At 44.5% G+C, this 19,080-nt stretch overlaps 1 protein-coding gene across 1 annotated transcript in view; it reads right to left on the bottom strand.

Annotated features, from left to right (window-relative positions):
* Negr1 (neuronal growth regulator 1) overlaps positions 1–19,080 on the bottom strand; it is a 710,325-nt gene that overhangs the window by 284,666 nt on the left and 406,579 nt on the right. The gene's annotated exons all lie outside the window — the stretch shown is intronic.

Here is a 19,080-nt window from a genome sequence, read left to right as displayed (position 1 = left end):
ACAAGAGATGAGTCATGGTTGGACGCATGTTTAGATTTAAATTCTCTGAAGGTAATTTACTTCCTCACGTCACCAAGAATGAGTCAGTCTGACCTGCTGATTTGAGCCATCTGTCAGTGCCCTTAGCAGGGCACTCGGCATTGAAGAGATGCCCAGCATACATTTCCAAACTGGAAGGTCATCACATTCTTCCCACAGAGGCTCCTGGGCACTAGCTTACTGTTTGTATTAATTTGTGAATATGGATTTTTAAATGTAATTTGCACTTTATTGTATTTTCTTTCTCTTTGGGGTTTGATGCAGGACCCTTTCTGTGTGACAATGTACAAAAGGCATGGCATTCTATAGTGGGAATTCTGGTTTCCTTAAAAACTCAGTTACATTATGCAAACATGTTTTTGTTTTAATACCAGGTATGGGATATGGGGCTGTTTTAGATTGTCCACAGAAATGGACTATTTGACTTCTGTGGGCTCTGAGAGGGGCGTGATCTTTGCCAGCTGTGGATAGTTTAATTCTGGGGACTCTGAGAGGGTATAAATGCCAGAGCCCAAAGGGACTGGGGAGACACTCTGCAGAAGAAGGAGAAGCTGTTGCTGCTCCTCCTGATGCTCCTGGTTGCTGCTGTTGCAGTATTATGAGACTTTCCCCAAGGAGCCCGACGATCCTAACAAGCAGGAAGTAGTCAAAAGAGAACAATGCCTCCCGCCTCCCCACTAACCTTTCTATCCTACCTGGTGTTGTAAGGGATTGGGGTGGGGAAGGGAAGTGGAGGCACAAGATCCCCCAAATCAGATAAAGATACACGCCAACAGCTTTCATCCTCATCGTATTTCTGAAGCCTACTCACACTCCCGAGTTCCTGCCCAAAGAGTGCCCTCCTACTTCAGGGACCTTTTTGTGCTAACTTAAGTTTAATCAGGGTGTTTACATAAACATCAGTGTGGGGCCTCTTAATTAGACGCAGGTCTTTCACTTGGCCAGTATTATTTTGTCACCACTATCTCATGCGTGCTGATATATTAATAAACGTTTCTTGTTTTTGTAATAGTCAATCTTCATAGATTTAAAGTGAAATCATTCCACAAATTCATCATATATTGTAGAAACAGATCACTGGTGATTTGAGAAAGCCATGAGGGGACTCATCTGTGCATTAGCAGAGGCTTTGTGGGTGACTTTACAAGCCTATACAGACGCTTTCTAGAAGGAACAAATTAAATGTTTTTCCCTGATGCAAGGTTGCATGGCATGTAAAGCTGAGCTACACATGATACTGAAACCTCTCACTGAGCACATGAGAGGGAGATTTTGACTGTTGGCATGTCATGGGGACATCTGGGGTCTGGCCCATATGCTGAATATCTGGGGCCAAAGTCAATGTCCTATCAAGCTCAGGCTGTGAGGGTCCACAAGGTCACAGCTTTCCACAACCTTCATTAAAGGATGATGGCATCCTAATCCTAATAGCAGCAGGTCATGCAGAGGCATTGCCCAGCATTTACGGCAACCGCCATACCCCAGAATAAAATTGCTCCTGCTGTGACCACCTTGCAAAACCAGAGGCAGTGTCTCACACACAAACATACTTCATCTGCTGGGTCCCTGGGAGCGAAGGCTCTTTTCCAAAATCCTCAGTGTCCAGGTCCCTATGCTCCTTCTAACTTGTTCACCGAAACAAATAAAGCACACAATTACAAGTGATTCTGTCTCTTTACACTGCAATTGATGTCATTCTCCCCAGCTCTTATACCCTAAAAACTTGTCGCCCAAACGATGGCATGAATTCCTGAGAGGACTTCTTGAGTCACTGACATAGTCAACTTTGCTGAATGTATGCTCCTGTCTACACAGTTCCACCCTTCCCAGAGCTGCACAGCGACGTCACAACTCCAAAGCTGACCGCACTTCAGGAATCATGTGGTCATAAGTGTGATGAGGACCCACTACAAAAGACAGCCGTTGGACTGGCTATCCCCTTGCCCTCTGAGAGGATGTCCCTTATGAGGAAGGCGCCCTTTTCACCATATGTGCCAGGTACTTTGGCTTTCTGAGCCTCCCTGACTCTTTGCTCTCTGTTGGTGTCACTGGTATTCATTTATTTTGTTTTATTATTTTTCATTTATCTTCCTTTTGTAGAGCAGAGGTTGAGGCCTGGAGTAGAACTCTCTTCATCTGATTTATCTGATCTGGGAAGAAAAATCCCCCGGCATCTATGAGATGAATATCTGTGCATTGTTCATGGGCATAGCCAGCTAATACACCGTCAGCTTTTCTGGGAACATTCTCCATGAACCCTCTATCCTCCATTGGAGGGACTCGATATAATTCTTAGAACGCACTGAAGACGCCATTGTCATTCCTCATCCTGTGGGTGACCTGAGCTATCACACGGTTTCTCCTGCTCAATGGCTGTCATGATGTCTTTGTCACTCAAGCCAGGAGGTGTAGCTGGACACTGACCTCACACATTCAGCTTAGCTGAATGGGATGCTGTATTCTAGGTAGCACTACATGTGCTGGCCACAAGTTTCTGTTTGTTTCGTTTCCAAAGCTTTGCAGAGGTGGACTTAAAAGATTGGCTTTGGGCCTGGGAGATGGCTGCCTGGGGGAAGTGTTTGCTGTGTGAGCATCAGGCATGAGTTTGAATCCCAGCACTGATATGAAGAGGGCACAGTAGCATGTGCTTGGATTCTCAGAGCTGGGGCAGAGATAGGAGGATCCCTGGGGCCTTTCTCTCCAGCAAGCCTACTGAATCAGTATGTCCAGTGAAGTCCAAGTCAGAGACCTGTCTCAAAAAAAACCAACCATCTAAAGTCATAAAACAATGGTGAGTGAAGGCAGGCTCTGACACCCACCCATATTCCCACATGTGCACAACGATGTGTATCAGCACACACAGGCATGCAGCAATGCATCTTCCCATACATGAGCACACGTTACCTTTGGTTTTTTTCCACCCAGTACAGTGTAAAGGATGTTAGTTCAAGTAAACTGTTTCTGTAGCTTTCCCAAACCACTTGAGTCAACAAGCTAGGAAGAACCATACATCTCGGGAGAACTAGGTTTTTGTTTTCACTTCTGTCTCCAGCAATGGCTGGCAGTATGAGAAGAACATCCCTCCTTCCCCAGGGTTGGCACCTCCCTTTCCAACTTGGCCCGGAAGGCAGAAGCCCATCTCTACCTCGCTGCAAACCTCTGAGACAGTGCTGTTCTAAAACTGGGAGGAAGAATTGCTTTATGGCTTTCTTTTCTAAATGCGCTTGTGGGCGCTTGATGGTTTCATGGCCCAGATCTCACCAGCGACACAGCTCTCTCAGCTGACAGACTGTAACTGACTTTATAGTTTATGGCATTTCAAAGATGTGTGTGGCTTCTTTCCTCATCCCACCATTCAACGATAGTGAAAAGAATAAAATAAAATAAAAAAAAAACCTCCAGAGAATAAGTTATAGATGCGAGCTTGCCAGATTCATGAACTGCCTACTGATGGAATATGCCAGAACAACTTAGGAGGTAAAGAACATGTTTGAGAGAAATACATCTTCTTCTTCCAGCTCCAACTTTGAGTATCATTGCAAACTTTAGTGTTTTCCCTCACTTAAAAGCTAATCCCAATTATTTCCCAGCCTACTGTGTTTTTTCAAGATGCTAGCTATTAAACAGGGCACAGTAGCACTCACCGGTTAGCTCCCAGCTGGCCACCCATCCACTCAGTGGATATTTCACAAGTATCTGATTCATCAGAAAGGTAGTCTCAAAAGACCCACCGCAGTCAAGTTAGAAATTCACAATATTAGTAATTATAATACATAGTCACAACACTTACAAAGAAGAGTCTTCAAAATGTTTTGGGAGTGAAACATTACAAATGTTTTTTCAGAAGGCGAGCATAGGCAAGGGTGCTGATACTTGACCACATTTTTTTTTTTTAAACAGATGACACGTAAGTAGGATGAGATGATTAAACAATAATTTCTTGTATCCAGGTAATAAAGAGAAACAATTTAATGAGCATTTCCCAATCCTGGGTGGGAGGAGGAACAAGCAGAGAGCTCATAGAACAGTGGGTAAGCGGTTGAGGCTAAAATAGTGATCTCTGATTTCTCCTTAAAACATGACTCTTACCAGTTACCTTGTTCATAACTAGAGCAGCAGGTGCTTGGGTGCTTGCATTTATTTTTAAGATCAGGAAGGTGCTTGAGATAGGAAGCCTCCGTGAGGTCACTGGGCACCTCTCCCCACTAGGTTATTTTCTCTAGAGAAGCTCCGTAACCGACTCTCTAAAGCAGAAAGATGTTCAGCATTGTAGAAGGTGAGTGAGGACCAGGGAGGGGTGGGCCCCGCAGAGCATGCAGTGGTGTGTGAACCCAACACAGGCTTCACTCCCTCTCTCTTTTCTTGTTTTCTTGTCATCATCTCCTGACAGTTTAACATGGGGGCTGTGAATCTCTGGGATAGGAACACAAGGAATCTTTAACCTTTAAGACATATTTGCTGATTTAAAATGTTCTCATGTGACAGCTTTTTAGTGACAAATGGAAACAAACAGGCTTAGGAGAAGGCTGAGTATATACACACACACACACAAAATAAATATGATTGAAGAATTTAAATAGTCCTCTGTCCTTAGAGAAGATTGGTGGTGGTTAACTAACAGTTCTATTTTGCTAGAAGGCAGATTTCTTGCGTGCTTAGAACACCGGAAGAAGTAAAAAGCAATATGGTTGCACAAGAGTTTCCCCATGTGGGCGGGAATGGGGTTTTTGTTATTTTTGTTTCATTTGGGCTTTAGAGTCCATGGCTGCTGGCTCCTGCAGGGAATGTTTGCACACTGGAGTTCAGATGGCTGACGCACCTCAGGCTGGCTTCAGCTTTAGCATCTTGAATGTTCAGGGATAAATGCAGGAGAGGAAAAGCAGTGGTGGTGGCAACAGAGGTAAGAGCAGCAGCAGCAGCAGCAGCAGCAGCATTAGCAGCATTAGCAGCAGCAGCAGCATTAGCAGCAGGAGCAGCAGCAGCAGCAGCATTAGCAGCAGCAGCATTAGCAGCAGGAGCAGCAGCAGTAGGAGCAGCAGTATTAGCAGCAGCAGCAGCAGCATTATTAACAGCAGGAGCAGCAGCAGCAGGAGCAGCAGCATTAGCAGCAGCAGCAGCAGCAGCAGCATTAACAGCAGCAGCAGCAGCAGCAGCAGCAGCAAGGCCAGGGCACCCTGGGTAGAGCTGGCAGCAAAGGCTCAGGGAAGAGCCTGTGGGTGTGGGCTGCCACTGGGGCTGAATTGCCCAGGAACCAATTCCACGGCTCCAAACCCGCTGAGATGGCAATTTTTTTTTTTTTTTTATTAAGAATTGATAATGAGTAGTTTCCTGGAAACCATTTAGCGGTGTATTTTAAGAACTTTTAAAAAGCTGACCCGGTAGCTGCAATGTTTCCCTTTCCAGGAATTTAGATGAAGGGATGAAAGTACCTGCTTTCAGATACACTCCCTCTTCCCATAAACCTGCTGGCCTGCTTTGGAGCAGAGCCACAGAGCGCCCTCTGGAATATCCGAGACTTTTCTCACCCCTTATCCCTGATGCTTGGAGTGAATCATCTTCCTAAACCAGGGAAAACAGCACATCTGTGTTAAACTAGAACCCACACGCCTGCTTTGCAAACATTTCACACAGCAGGAAGCTTGTCCTGTGCTTTGTAAGGGTCCTAGTGTACCCTGAGCTGTGGAGGGCTTAGGTGCAGCCTGCCTCGGTTTCATGATGAACACCCAGTCTGGGTCATTGGGTTCAGTGGACTTCTCACAGCCCAGGGCTCTGCAACTGTTTTATTTTTTATTCTTTTTTTTTTTCACATTTTATGTCTAAAAGCTGCTGTGGTGTGCCTGTGCTTGCAAAGTAAATGTGTCATTTCAGCACCATTAGAAAAGTAATGTCTTCTTTGAAGTACACCCGTTCCTTTGTTCTTTGGAAATAATATTTATTATCCTAATTACAAAGATGATACCTATTTGCTGAAATTAATGGGTGAAAACACATGTAAAGAATAAGAAGTAAAACATCATAGACTATAGCACCTGAAATGCACTTCGGTGGTTAAAATAAAGGACTGTTGCGCTGTCCTGTGACTGAACATCACACCACCATTAAGGGGAGTCATTATGAGTGGCTTACTATATTGTACTTAGGCACTTTTAGACATGCATTTTTACATAAATCTCAACATTTCCATATGGTCCACAAAGCTCACTCAGGATGAAGCTTTGGATGAAAATAATGTCTACTTAGACTGTTTAATTTTGAAAGTAAGCTGGAGTGAGGTTGTGTGAGAACCAAAAATGTTTGCCTCAGCTTTCTGCCTTTCTTATTGGCAAAGTGCCTGACAGAGGATGCCTACAGCAAAAGTGTAGGGCGAGTAGCTAGTGTTGCATACGTCGCTGCTCCCACTCCTTCTACTCACAGGCATGGACCCACCCTCCCCTCAGGACAGACTGGACAGCTCCCCACACTGCTTGCTTTGGATTTGGTTTGCTGTTGGCTGGTGAGTTCCAAGCTGGGTCATACAGTAAAGGCACTTATGTCCTGGCCTGTTCTCCAAGAGCACTCCTCTTGAGGCTTTGGATACCATGCAGTTAGTGCAACCACCTTGGAGCCACCCTGCTAGAGGCGGCACACGGAGATGCCACACGTGAAAGCCACACGGTGAGCTTCTTAGATGAGAAGAATACAGCCCAAGAGACCTTACAGCATTCTGAGCTCCTACTTGGCCAACTCATCCCAGTGAAGCTGTAGAGAGCGAGTCCAGGCAGCTCAGCATGTGGTCTTACTAGCAGGACAAACTGTCCTCAGTAACTGCATTCAAGTTTGGTGTGGTTTTCAGGATAACAATAAAAGCCAGAAGGTATACTGCTTGAATTCACAGGTTATAAAACCACCAAAGAAGAGTTAACAGAGGACAGACTCCAGCAATAGAGGCTCAAAGATAGTGTGGCCAAAACTGATCACTTATATTAAGAATGAAAATATTTATGGTTGCAAGCCTAGCCTTTATTGGCTGAGAGACTTGAAACCCTATGAGCATATAAAGGGGGAGGAAGTCCCCTTCAGTCACAGTCATAGGGGAGGGGAGTAAGGGGAAAATGGGAGGGAGGGAGGAATGGGAGGATATAAGGGATGGGATAACCATTGAGATAAGAATAAAAACAAATTAATAAAATAAATATATAAAAAAGAATGAAAATATTGACAGTGGAGTGGATGCACAGTTGGTCAGAGCTAATCTGCAGGCTAAGCTGTAGGTCCTCAGAAAAGAAAGCTGCTCCACAGAAGCTGTTACTGATAATGTCATCCTGAAGAAGCCATCACTGAGGATGTCATCCTGAAGATGAAAAGCTTCATCCTGGCTAGTTTTTATTGTCAACCTGACTCGACTTCCATCACCTGGGCAGAGAGGACCTAAGTTATGAATTTCCTCCGAGAGACTCCACCCAGCGGGGGTTTCAGGACAGACAGTGGGACTGGCAGGTGGACCTTGGGCAGAGTGGTGAGAGTTATATGAAAGGGTGTGTGTGTGGGCGGGTGGAAGGACCCAGAGGGTTCAGGAGCTTCACAGGGAGACCACCAAGGCTGGGGGATCTGGACCCAGGAGGTCTGCACAAACTGATGCACCAACCAAGGACAATGCACGCAGAGAACCAAGACCCCTGTTCAGATGTAGCGGATGGACGCTCATTCTCCACGTGTGTCAGGAGTGGGGAGAGAGGGCACTGCCTCTGACACGAACTCCGGTGCCTGAGATTTGATCACTACCCCTTGGCAGGGCAGCCTTGCAGACACTCAAAGGAAGGGTATGCAAGCTTCCCTGATGAGACCTGATGGACTGTGATCAGACGGTGGGGAAAGATGCACCCCTCCACCCCCCTCCCATCAGAAGTCTAGGGGAAGGGAACAGGGCAGAGGAGGGAGGGACGGTGGGAACCGGAAGATTAAAAGCAGGGGCTAACAATCGGACTGTAACGTGAATAAATTATAATTAATCAATTAATAAATTTCCTCCATCAGATTGGCTTGCAGGCATGTCTGTTACCTAAGTGGGTATGTCCTAGGCCGCTGTGTGCATCCTTAGGTGCTAGTCCTGGACTACATACGAAGCGCTGAGACTGTTAGTAAGTCTGAGAAACGATCTTTCTCCACGAGTTCCACTTCCGTTAAGCCCCTGCGCTGACTCTCTAGGTGATAGGTTATGACATGGAAGTGTGAGCCATATAAACCGTTCCCCTTGCGCTGACTCTCTAGGTGATAGGTTATGACATGGAAGTGTGAGCCACAGAAACCGTTCCCTCCCTCCTAAGTTGTTTTGATCTGAGTGCTCTACCATAGCATAAAATGATCCGAGAATACCCTGCCACAGAGACTTCACCAGGTATCTGCAGGGTTAGCCTGCCATCAACTCCAACTGCACCATCAAGAGTACTTGAAGCACTTTGTTCTTCCAGAAGTCTCCAAGTCTTCACACCCTAGAAGATTCCACAACACAGAACCTCCCAGTCTCTGAGAATAAACAGTGCCTGTAGGTTTATGTGTGGAAAGTATTCACCACACGCTGTGAGTCCTGTATGGTCTAGACGCACCTGGGAAACCAATGTCTTCTGATCTCACGTAAACTCACGGGGACCTTCAACAGCTTTACCCAGGAAGGCCTGAGGACCTGTTTCTACCTCATGTCGCTTGGCTTCTTCTATGAGCAGTACATTATCACACCACTCACCAGTGTCTGGCTCACCTGTCAGGGTGTGTGATTAAACCTCAGGAGTGACAGGAGTGTCACCTAAGGACATGTTATAAGGGTGGACTTTATTCAGAAACACGAGTGATGGAACCATGATTCCAGTTCATCTGCTGTTTCCACAAACAATTTCTCATGTATCATTTTAATGATCTTCTTTCTTATCTCCTGTTCATAAAGCTAATGAGTTGCATTTTTTCTTATGTTACAATCATCTGTTATCGAGCAACTATATGTCAGGAGACAGCAGTGCTGATGGCCACATGCACAGACTCTCTATGAAACAGGGTTAGAAGGTAACCTTCCATGCTCCTGGCCCCTAGGTCATTAGCCACAGTAGCCTAAGTGCATTCTCTTATAATTCAATATCAAAGAAATTGCCTTTTGGCATTAACTTTATTATATTCAAAATTGTATAAATTATTGAAATACTATGCCTCTGCCAAGATATAAGACAGTTCACATGAAAAAAAGTTGAATTTTAAATTATTCATTGGTGAAAAGTCAGTCTTCTGATAGAAGTTTTTATACTGGGGCTAGCTTCTGGGACTCGCATTTAAAGACACTTCATACAACTGAAAGTTTCTGGGACTGGTAATTTTGTGTCTTTGACTTCTTGCTTTTCTTGTGTGGGACAGTGTGACAGATTGTCCTGTGTCTCAGAGCTCTCCCAGCAGTATTTTCATTGTTATAAGATGCTTTATTGCAATCACTTTAAGTCAGGACCCAATGCAGTCAAGGATCTGCCCAGAATATTGAAATTCTATGACTCAACTTATGCCTATAATTAATTAATTAGATTATGAATTAATGGCTACATACTTATGCCTATATAATCAATTATGCAACCTGTACACATAAATACATGCTTAACATATCTGTAGTTCTGGGAACACACACATGTGTTAGTGACACAGCTGAGCATCTATTATATTGGAGTTGGTGTTTGTGCATCTGTCTGATAAGTGAAGAATAGTATAGTAGGTACTTTAATCACAAGAAGTGTGACCTCAAAGGGCCCTCTGACTATCTCACATTCATTTGTGCTGAAAATTTTCATTTATCCCTTGGTATGCACTGGGGACTGTGCTAGATGTTAGTGATTTCAAATTTAATAACGCCGAGTTGCTATTTTCTGGCAGGATACATACTGTGGGAGGAAACAAACACAGAAATAGATTAAATATAATTATATAAAGCTTCGTGGGGGAAAGGCACGTGAGCTACGCCCATCCTAATGAAAATTCATCCTGACTGCATACAGATAGACCTGCAGCGATGGTGGAGACAGATGGGGCCAGTTTTGGAATGAGGTACTGAAACCATCTCACTAGAGAAGAGTGCACATCGAGCAGAGACGCCTGGGTGCAGGTGGCCATGGGAAACATCTGGCAACTCAGTGATCCTAACAGATCATTATGGTCTGTCACACTGAACTGTGTTTCTTTTCATATCACACCACTAAAGAATTACACCCCTTCAAGAAAGAATAGTCTTTTTCTCTTTCTGCTGTCTGCAGAGAGCAGACGGACACAGGAAAATAAAGCCATGGTTTCACCCGTGGGCTTCCTCTGGGCTGACCTGGTAGATGTAGCAGATATTCTGGAAAGAGACTGCTTAAGGATGATGTAAACTCCCCATGATCCAAGGAGTTTTAGACATGAAGGAAGATTATATGTAGGCAGAGGAGGGACTGCTACATGTGTCCACAGTGATCGTCACGCTACATGTGCCCACAGTGAGTGTCAGCTTTTCTACTTTCCTGCTTCACTCTCTGGATGTAGAAGTGAGGAAGGAAACTGGAAAGAAAAAGTCACAAGCACACTACTACAGGGCCAGAGTAATGGAGTGACCGAGAGTGTGACATGAGAGAGGTAAGTGATGAGAGCCAGAGATACAAGTCATAGAGGGTGGCAGAGTGGTGGGTGAACAGGAAAAGGACACAAGAAGATAAACAAGATGGAAAGACCCAGACAGAGCAATGAGATAGACACAGCAAGAAAGAGAAGAGAGAGAGATGGGGAGGGAAGGGGAGGAGATAGAGAGAGAGAGGGAGGGAGGGAGGGGAAGAGAGACAGAGAGAGAGGGAGGGAGCGGGAGGGAGGGAGAGGAGAGGAGAGGAGAGGAGAGGAGAGGAGAGGAGGGAGACAGACAGACAGAGACAGAGACAAAGACAGAGACAGAGAGACTTAAAAAAGGTTAAAAGAAGTTTAAAAACATCCTCAACATAGATGACCCCTGAACACTGTGTTAGCCTTTGCTTCATCTGCTCTCTCAGTGTCCTCCACATGTGTGTTAAACATGTGGGAGAAACTGCTCCACTATTGCCCTCCTCTCAGTTTTATGTGTTTAATGTTACTCAAGCCACTGGTGATGGCTATGGACTCTGTATGGAAATCACCATATGCTACACATCATGGCATTTGTAGAACTGTTTATTAAATATTGACCAACAACCTAATGACCTTTACCTATTCAAATGCATGGGGTGCACCTACAGTGAAGGGTGTTTGTGCAATAGGGACCCAAATGCAAGGGATGCACATACAATGAAGGGTGTTTGTGCAATAGGTACACAAATGTTCTGTAACTAGAATAGTCTATAGAGTTTTATTCCTACTTGTCTGGTACTGAGGCTATTAAAAGGAACCCTCATTCATTCATTCATTCATTCATGCATGCATGCATGCATACATGCATTTATTCACATTATATCCTGACCATTGCCTCCTCCCTCCTCTCCTCCCAGCCTCATCCTTTCTCCTTCTTCCCCTAACTCCCTCCCCAAGTTATGAGAAAAGGGGAACCCCCCCATCAACCCACCCCAGCATATCAAGTTGTATCAGGACTGAGTGCATCTTCTTCCCCTGTGGCCTGGCAAGGCAGTCCCACCACAGGATCAAATAGCAGGCAACAGAGTCTATGTCAGATACAGCCCCCACTCCCCTTACTAGGGGACCCACATGAAGCCTGAGCTGCCCATCTGTGTAGGGGCCTAGGTCCTGTCTATGCATGGTCCTTGCTTGGCGTCAGTCTGCACAGGCCCCGCAGGGCCTTGGTCAGTTGGCTCTGTTGGTCTTCTTGTGGAGCTCCTATCACCTGCAGATCCTTCTACTTTTTAAGGGACACTTATACACCATGTTGCCTTTAAACTGCCATGGGCTTAGCTAAGGGGGCTAAATTGTAAGGATGACAAAAATTGTAAAATGAAACGTGAAAGCCTAAGGAGACGGGAAGGTGTCAGAGACAGAGAATAAGGTAGGGGCAGCGAGGCTTTATGGGTAAGAAGGGAAGGTGTGGTGGATGACGGGAAAGGAATAAAACAGACCCAGCTTTAATGATGGAGTACATTTGAGAATGTAGGAATTATGCAATCACTCTCTGGGATTAACGTTGCACATATGGGGGGCCCGTTAGTAGACAAGGCAGCTTAGCCATGAAGGAACCTGCCTGGAAACAAGGAAATAAGGATGGGAACATCCTGGAGACGGGACGGAAACAACAAAGAGCATTCAGAGGACCTGGAGGCAAGCTGGACGAGAACAGACAAGAACAGATGCAAACACTGTAAATGGAGATTTGCAGTGTGTGAGAGCTTCTCAACTGGCCCACAGAACTTCATGCTGGATTCTTAGGACGGAAGTAACATCCTAAAACTGCATTAATCAATCAACTAATTAATTACTTGTGTGTGTGTGTGTGAGTGCAGGTGTTGAGGTCAGAGGGTACTTGCAGGAGTTGGCTCTTCTTTAACTGCATGGAGCCTGGGATGGAACAAGGTTGGCAGGTTAGCCACACGTGCTTTTGCCTTCTACGCCATCTCACAGGCCCACAGATAACACGTGACTGATATGCTTACAGCAGATTATTTTCTGCTATTTGAAACCCCCACTGGCCGCTGTACTTGTCGTTAATCTGTGTTTACACCTAAGCAAGTTGGGACGCACTGAACAGCTCGCAGTGTGTGCATCCAGATTGCTGTGTCTGTAAATGAGAAGAGCATTCCCTCAGCTGCTGAGCAGCACAGAAGGCCTTTCCGCCCTGCCTCCTGAGATGCCACGCCCACACACCTTCTGCCTTCCCTTCTCCTTGCCTCCACTCTTGTCTCTGAATCAGTTTTGAGTCTCTAGAGGGGGATGACAGTCTGCCTTGCAAGCACCTTGCAGAAACAGCACTGGCTGCAGCTGCTTTCAGTCAGTTGCTTACTGTACTGAAGAAAACAGTAAGCAGAAGACAGTGGGTCCCCAGCTGATGGGACCGGCCCCATTATGTCTGACAAGGAGCGCTTTGCACAGGGAGTTGGCAGGACCACGGCTCGAGGGGTCTATCAGCCATGTCCATCAGGCTGGGGGCACTCACAGTTCAGCAGGACCTTTGGGAAGAAACTTGATTGCATGCGGCTGACTGGTGTTTTACTTTAAAGAGGATTAAACAGGTTGTGGGGAGAAGCAGGAACATCTGTGGTAGATTTAGAAATAAGAGTCTGTTCCCATCAGGGAAGAAGCAAAGCTGCTAACTGTTCAAACTCATTTCCCCTCTTTGCTGCACAACCAGACAACTAGATTCTGTAGTTTCTCAAGCCCCAGTTTCAACCAAGGGGATGTGAGCAGAAGCGCTGTGGGATTCCCCCTGCTAATCCCTATGGATGTCTGCATGTGAGTTCGGAAACCACACACTGAAGGAAGCAGAAAGCCCAAGTAGAAAGGGTGAAGCCTGTTCTGCAGCCACACTGCCTGCAGCAAACACTTGTCCTGAGCCTTTGATTTGAGAAATGTGTGCTTGAAATATTTATAGGGCTGGTTTCTAGTCCATATAACCCACCCACAAAGAAGTCAAAATGCAGGGGCAAGGACAATAGCTAGCACACTATTAGTTTTATGCTCTGTACAAGTTGATCACAGGGGAACCATACACGTATGATCATGTCAATCTGCAGAGAGGACACACGGGCAAATATTGTCATGTGTAAAGAAACTGAAGATTGGTGGCAGAAAGTTTTTATTGTGATATATATGTGTGTGTGTGTGTGTGTGTGTGTGTGTGTGTGTGTGTGTGTGTATACATCGCCCACAAATCACACAGTGCGTTCTGCCTGTGATTGTGGAGGTGGGCCAGGCTTTATAAGAAGCAAGGCAAGCCTGCACACAGGAATTCTCATTTATGTTGCTCACAGGTTTCTAACTTCTTCATGGAGACTCAGAAGCAAGTCAGGATGTTTAGGATAATTAGGTACTACAAGTTAATTGTTAGTTTATTAAATTGTGGTCATGTCAATTCCTAGTCTATTCTTATCACAAGAATATACATCCTAAGTTTAACAGATAAATACGATTCTATATAGAAAGGTAAGGTAGGATCGTTAGATAAGGTCTTCAAAAACCTCAGAGACCTACAGAATATGGCATTTAAAGATTTTTTTATTAGTTTAAAGATTCTTTGGCAATAAGATAGTTAACTCTTGGCAACACCCAGCCGAACTCAAAGAAGATGATGAGCCTCAAAGAACTTCCTTATGGAGATGGCTTCAAATGTGGCAAACAAGCTACTAGGCAAAATGTTCTCAGTTCAGCCACAGATATAATTCTGCCTAAAAAAAGCAAGCTTGCATGCAGGCAGAGTCAACAGCCAAACTCTGCCAAGAAAAGGTAAGCAAGTCCTCAATAATTCCTGCCTTACAAATATGTCTGTCAGATATATTGGACCAGAAGGCTGAAGATGATGCTTCAACATTATAGAGAGTTTTGGGTAAGTGTTCAGGTATCAAACTGTATCTGTCATCTTCTCATTTGGGAAACTGCTAACCTGCACTCCTGGTATACTGAGGTAATCATTTTTATTCCTTCCCACATCTCTTATGGGGTTGAAGACCAGATAGTTTAGTTTTACAATTGAACTTAGTTGTTTAGGGGCTAAAATGTTTTAAGGTCTAGATAGATGTTTTAAGTTGATAGAAATGAGATATGATAGATATTGATTTATATTCAGAATTTTAGATGCACCAAGATAGGAAAGATGTTTTCTTCAAGGCTGCCAAACACAAATAGCCAGAACACTATGAATGTAACATTTGTATAATTCCTGATTGTTTTGTGGTTCTTCTTGCTATATGTAGTTTATTGTACATATGTTTAATAATAAATGTATACATAAAAAAGCAAGTCAGAAAGTTAAGAGTTGGAAGCAGAACAGCCCAGCCACTCAGGGGATAACTGACATCAAGAGAATTCATTCAGATTAGCATGCTAATTACTCATAAAATAAATCTATGCATTTGATGTAATTATGATAAAAATTAATTTATTAACAGGATTAAATAAGAATAATTAATAGTGGAAAAAAGGATAAAGAGAAGTTGAGACTGCCCTAAAGAAGAAAAAGTACAGTGAAGAATTTATTCTATGATATTCTGAAGACTGACACAACCCCCTGAGGTCTGGGGCTAGAGAGATGGCTCAGCTGTTGAGAACCCACACTGCTCTTGCAGAAGACCTGAACTCAGTGTGCAGCACCCACACTGTGCAGCTCACAGATGCTGTAAATACAACTATAGGAGATCAATTATCTCTTCCATGGCCTCTGTACATGTGTGCACACACCACCACTCAGACAGACAGACAGACAGACAGACACACACACACACACACACACACACACACACACACACACACCACATAATATTCAATTAAAACAATATCCCTCAGATTAAGCACTCAGGTTAATATGAAACATGCCCACACAAAAACATCACCTAGCGCTCACAGAATGTACATGTCCCCAAGCTGAACGCAATGGTGGAATATGAGAAAATAAGGACAAAGGATTTGGTCAACACCCTAAACAGTAGGCTATCCTTATGGAAGATTGTAAAAGAGAATTCTAATATAGAATTTCATATAGAAGAAAACTCCAGACAGAGAGACCCACACATCACAGCATGTGTAAACTTGTAAGTGGAACCGCTTCAAGAAGCAGTTTCATGGCAGAAAAGACAAGTGATGCTCTGGACAAAGCATGGGCCTGTGTTAAATGTAAATACAGATGTGCTTGAGAGAGCAAACGAACATATTGGTGAAGCCACAGATTTGTGGAGGGTGTTCACAGGAATATAAACTGATAAAAAAAATTAGAGTCACACAACGCTATCATCAAAGTCAACTGGCAAAAGAAAGACCCAGTCAATGGATAAACAGTGTGAGTAGGAGATGCAACAGTAAGAAAACTTGAATGGAAAATCACTTGAAACACTGGTAAGAAGATCTTTGCTATTAGAGCATTCAAATAATTTTAAAAACTTGAGATCTATAATATTGCTAAAACCTTGAAATTAGATCCTACTGAGCTTAGGACAACAGAAAAAAATTGCACACAGTTGAAAGCAATACTAACCTCCACGTAACTGAAATCTGCTAATGAGACTGAGGACCCAGATGCCACATTTGGACTTCACTTCTCAGTTCTGCTGACACGCAGCTTTGCCCTTCAACAGAAGCTCAGCTTAGTCGTCCTTGATAAAGCAACCTCTGCAGTGCAGCAGCCTCCCAGGTCAAGTTCTTGCTGAAGTCCAACAGCAAGGCACATGGCTACAGCAGCAGGGCTCAGTGTGGGTGAAATCACCCATGAGGTCCTTAAACCTGCTAATGCAGATACCTGCTGCAGACAGAGGAAGTCGTGTGGGCACACACTCAGAGCTCTCTGCTATGTGCCCCCAAGTGCTATCATGTATCACCTCATGAAAGAAGCTGGTAGAATCTGAGTCACTGTGTGACATCAAAGACTCTCTCATGCAGACCTCAGCGATCAGACGAGGTCATCACTCTGTGGACAGTGCTGGTACTGACGTGGCAGCATCCCCCATCATAGTCAACATGCCCATGACTACAATGTCTACACTCTAAATTGTGAACAAAAGTGCAGGAGGGGAACCCGTAAACCAGGGTGGCCTGCTCCCTTGCTGTCATTGGGTATTATGAAGCACTCAGTGCATTTTCATCCTCCTGGCAGGCTGGGAGTGTGATGAGGCCATGCTGCAATCACCACGGAGAGACTCAGCAATACTGCTGGAACCTTGCAAAGTCAGTGTCACCTGTGCAGCCTGTCCTTGTGACAGATGGCTGCATGGCAGAGACTGCATACTTGGCGCAAACTGATACCTGCACAAACTCTAAGCATCTGTGGAGCTGTACAATGACCCGGCCCAACTAGAATGTCAATCCTCAATTACGAAGTCTGTGAAGTGTGAAGATACCAGAAGCTAAATGGCCCAACAGTGTGGCCGCATGACAGACTGTGCTGGTCAGATGTCCCTGCTATCACAAACAAATGCTGGACAGTTTTATGAATGAGAGAAGATTTCAAAATGAATTCTCTTAAGATATAAAAGCCTGTGAATAATTTTATCTAAGGAATTCCCGAAATTTGTGGACAAATGGATTGAACTAGAAATGATCATAATGAGTGAGTTAACTCAGAAGCAGAAAGACTCAAATGGTATATACTCTCTTATATCTGCACACTAGCCCAAGGGGCATGTCCCATGAAAGTCTTTACTTACCAGAAAAGTGGGACAGAGGGCAGGACATCCTGTTGGGACTCTAGGTGAGAGAGGCATGGGAGAATGGGGAAATAGAAAGATCAAGAGGGTTCTAGAAACCTACAAGAAGAACATTATGATGGGCCGATCTGGGCCCAGGGGTTCTGCTCAAACTATGGCACCAGCCAAGGACAATATGTGCAGTAAACTTTGAACCCCTACCCAGATCTAGCCAATGGACAGGACATTCTCCACAGTTGAGTGGAGAGTGGGGATTGACTTTCACACGAACTCTGGTGCCCCATATTTGACCACGACTCCTGGAAGGGGAGGCCTGGTGGCACCCAGAGGAAGGACAGCAGGCTACCAAGAAGAGACTTGATACCCTATGAGCATATACAGGGGAAGGAGATCTCCCTCAGTCACAGTCATAGGGGAGGGGAGTAAGGGAAAAATGGGAGGGAGGGAGGAATGGGAGGATACAAAGGGTGGGATAGCAGTTGAGATGTAATAAGAATAAATAAATTATATATAATAAAATAAAAAGCTTACTCTAAAAAATAATAATTTTATCTAACAGAATATTAATATATATCTATATGAACAAAACAGCATGATACCAGAACAGGGCCACAGTACCCTTGAAGAGTTGAGAACTTTGCATGTTAAGAGAGACATCAGAAAGAAGTCAAGAAATTCTTCTCAACACCTGAAAAGAAAATGAAAACATTGTTTGGAAGAGTCCAGACCAGAACGTATGCTTGGACAATCAGAAAAGAGTTTGCGCTGGGGTCATGAGGATGCAGACTGTGGGCTTTTCAGTTTTACCACAGGCACTTAGAAAACTGTCAATGATTGAATGTTTGTCAAATGGTAAAGAACGGATATGTATGGTCATAGAAAAAGGCGAAATAGTTTCAGAGAAATGGGTATGACTAGTGAAGTAGAGAGGGAAGTATTTCATCTGTATTGTGTGATGAGGCGCTGGCTGCCCCTTGGTCTGGTCCACCATCTCTTTTAGCGACAAGACTCACAAAACTATTTTCATGTCACAAGGGAGGAGTTATTAAGTCCATTCTAAGACAGTAAGGACCTAGAACCTAACAAAAATCTCACACAGCACGACCAAGCCACAAACACTTTGTGTGCGATTTGTGTAGCACACATGTGATCTCTTATGGGCTTCCAGCTCTTCCCGTCTGACAAGATTCTCGGCAGACGTGTGCTGCTGACCTAGAACTAGCATCCTTGAAACTTTTTTACACAGAATCGATACAGGGAAAACCGGGGCCCCCTTCTGTTGTTCTTAGGCTCATTAGTAAAATACTTTAAGAACAGGAGTAAAAAACACTAAGATAAGTTTATTAGAATCTAAAAGGAAAACTCCAGGGCAGGCAAGCTGTAAACTTCAGCAGCTTCTCAAAGGAGGAAAATGAGCCAGAAGGCTAATTCACTGAGGCAGGCATAGGGGGTCAGACACATGACACAGCTGTCACATGACACAGCTGTCACATGGTGGGAGGCTTTAGAGCAGCGGTTCTCAACCTGTGGGTGGCAACCCCAGGGATGGTCACAACAGATATTTCTGTTATGACTCACGACAGTACCAAAATTACAGTTACACAGTAGCAACGAAAACACTTTTAAGGTTGGGGCCACCACAACATGAAGAACTGTTGACCAAAGGGATGCAGCAGTAGGAAGGTTGAGAGCCACAGCTGGAGAAACGGTAAGAAAGCCCAGAGAGTGTCGATGGTTGCATGTGTGTGTTGGG

This window comes from Acomys russatus, chromosome 23 (genome assembly GCF_903995435.1).
Source record: "Acomys russatus chromosome 23, mAcoRus1.1, whole genome shotgun sequence".
Classification (NCBI taxonomy): Eukaryota; Metazoa; Chordata; class Mammalia; order Rodentia; family Muridae; genus Acomys; species Acomys russatus.
Note: the sequence above shows the minus strand (reverse complement) of the source record. Positions and strands in the feature narration are given on the sequence as shown.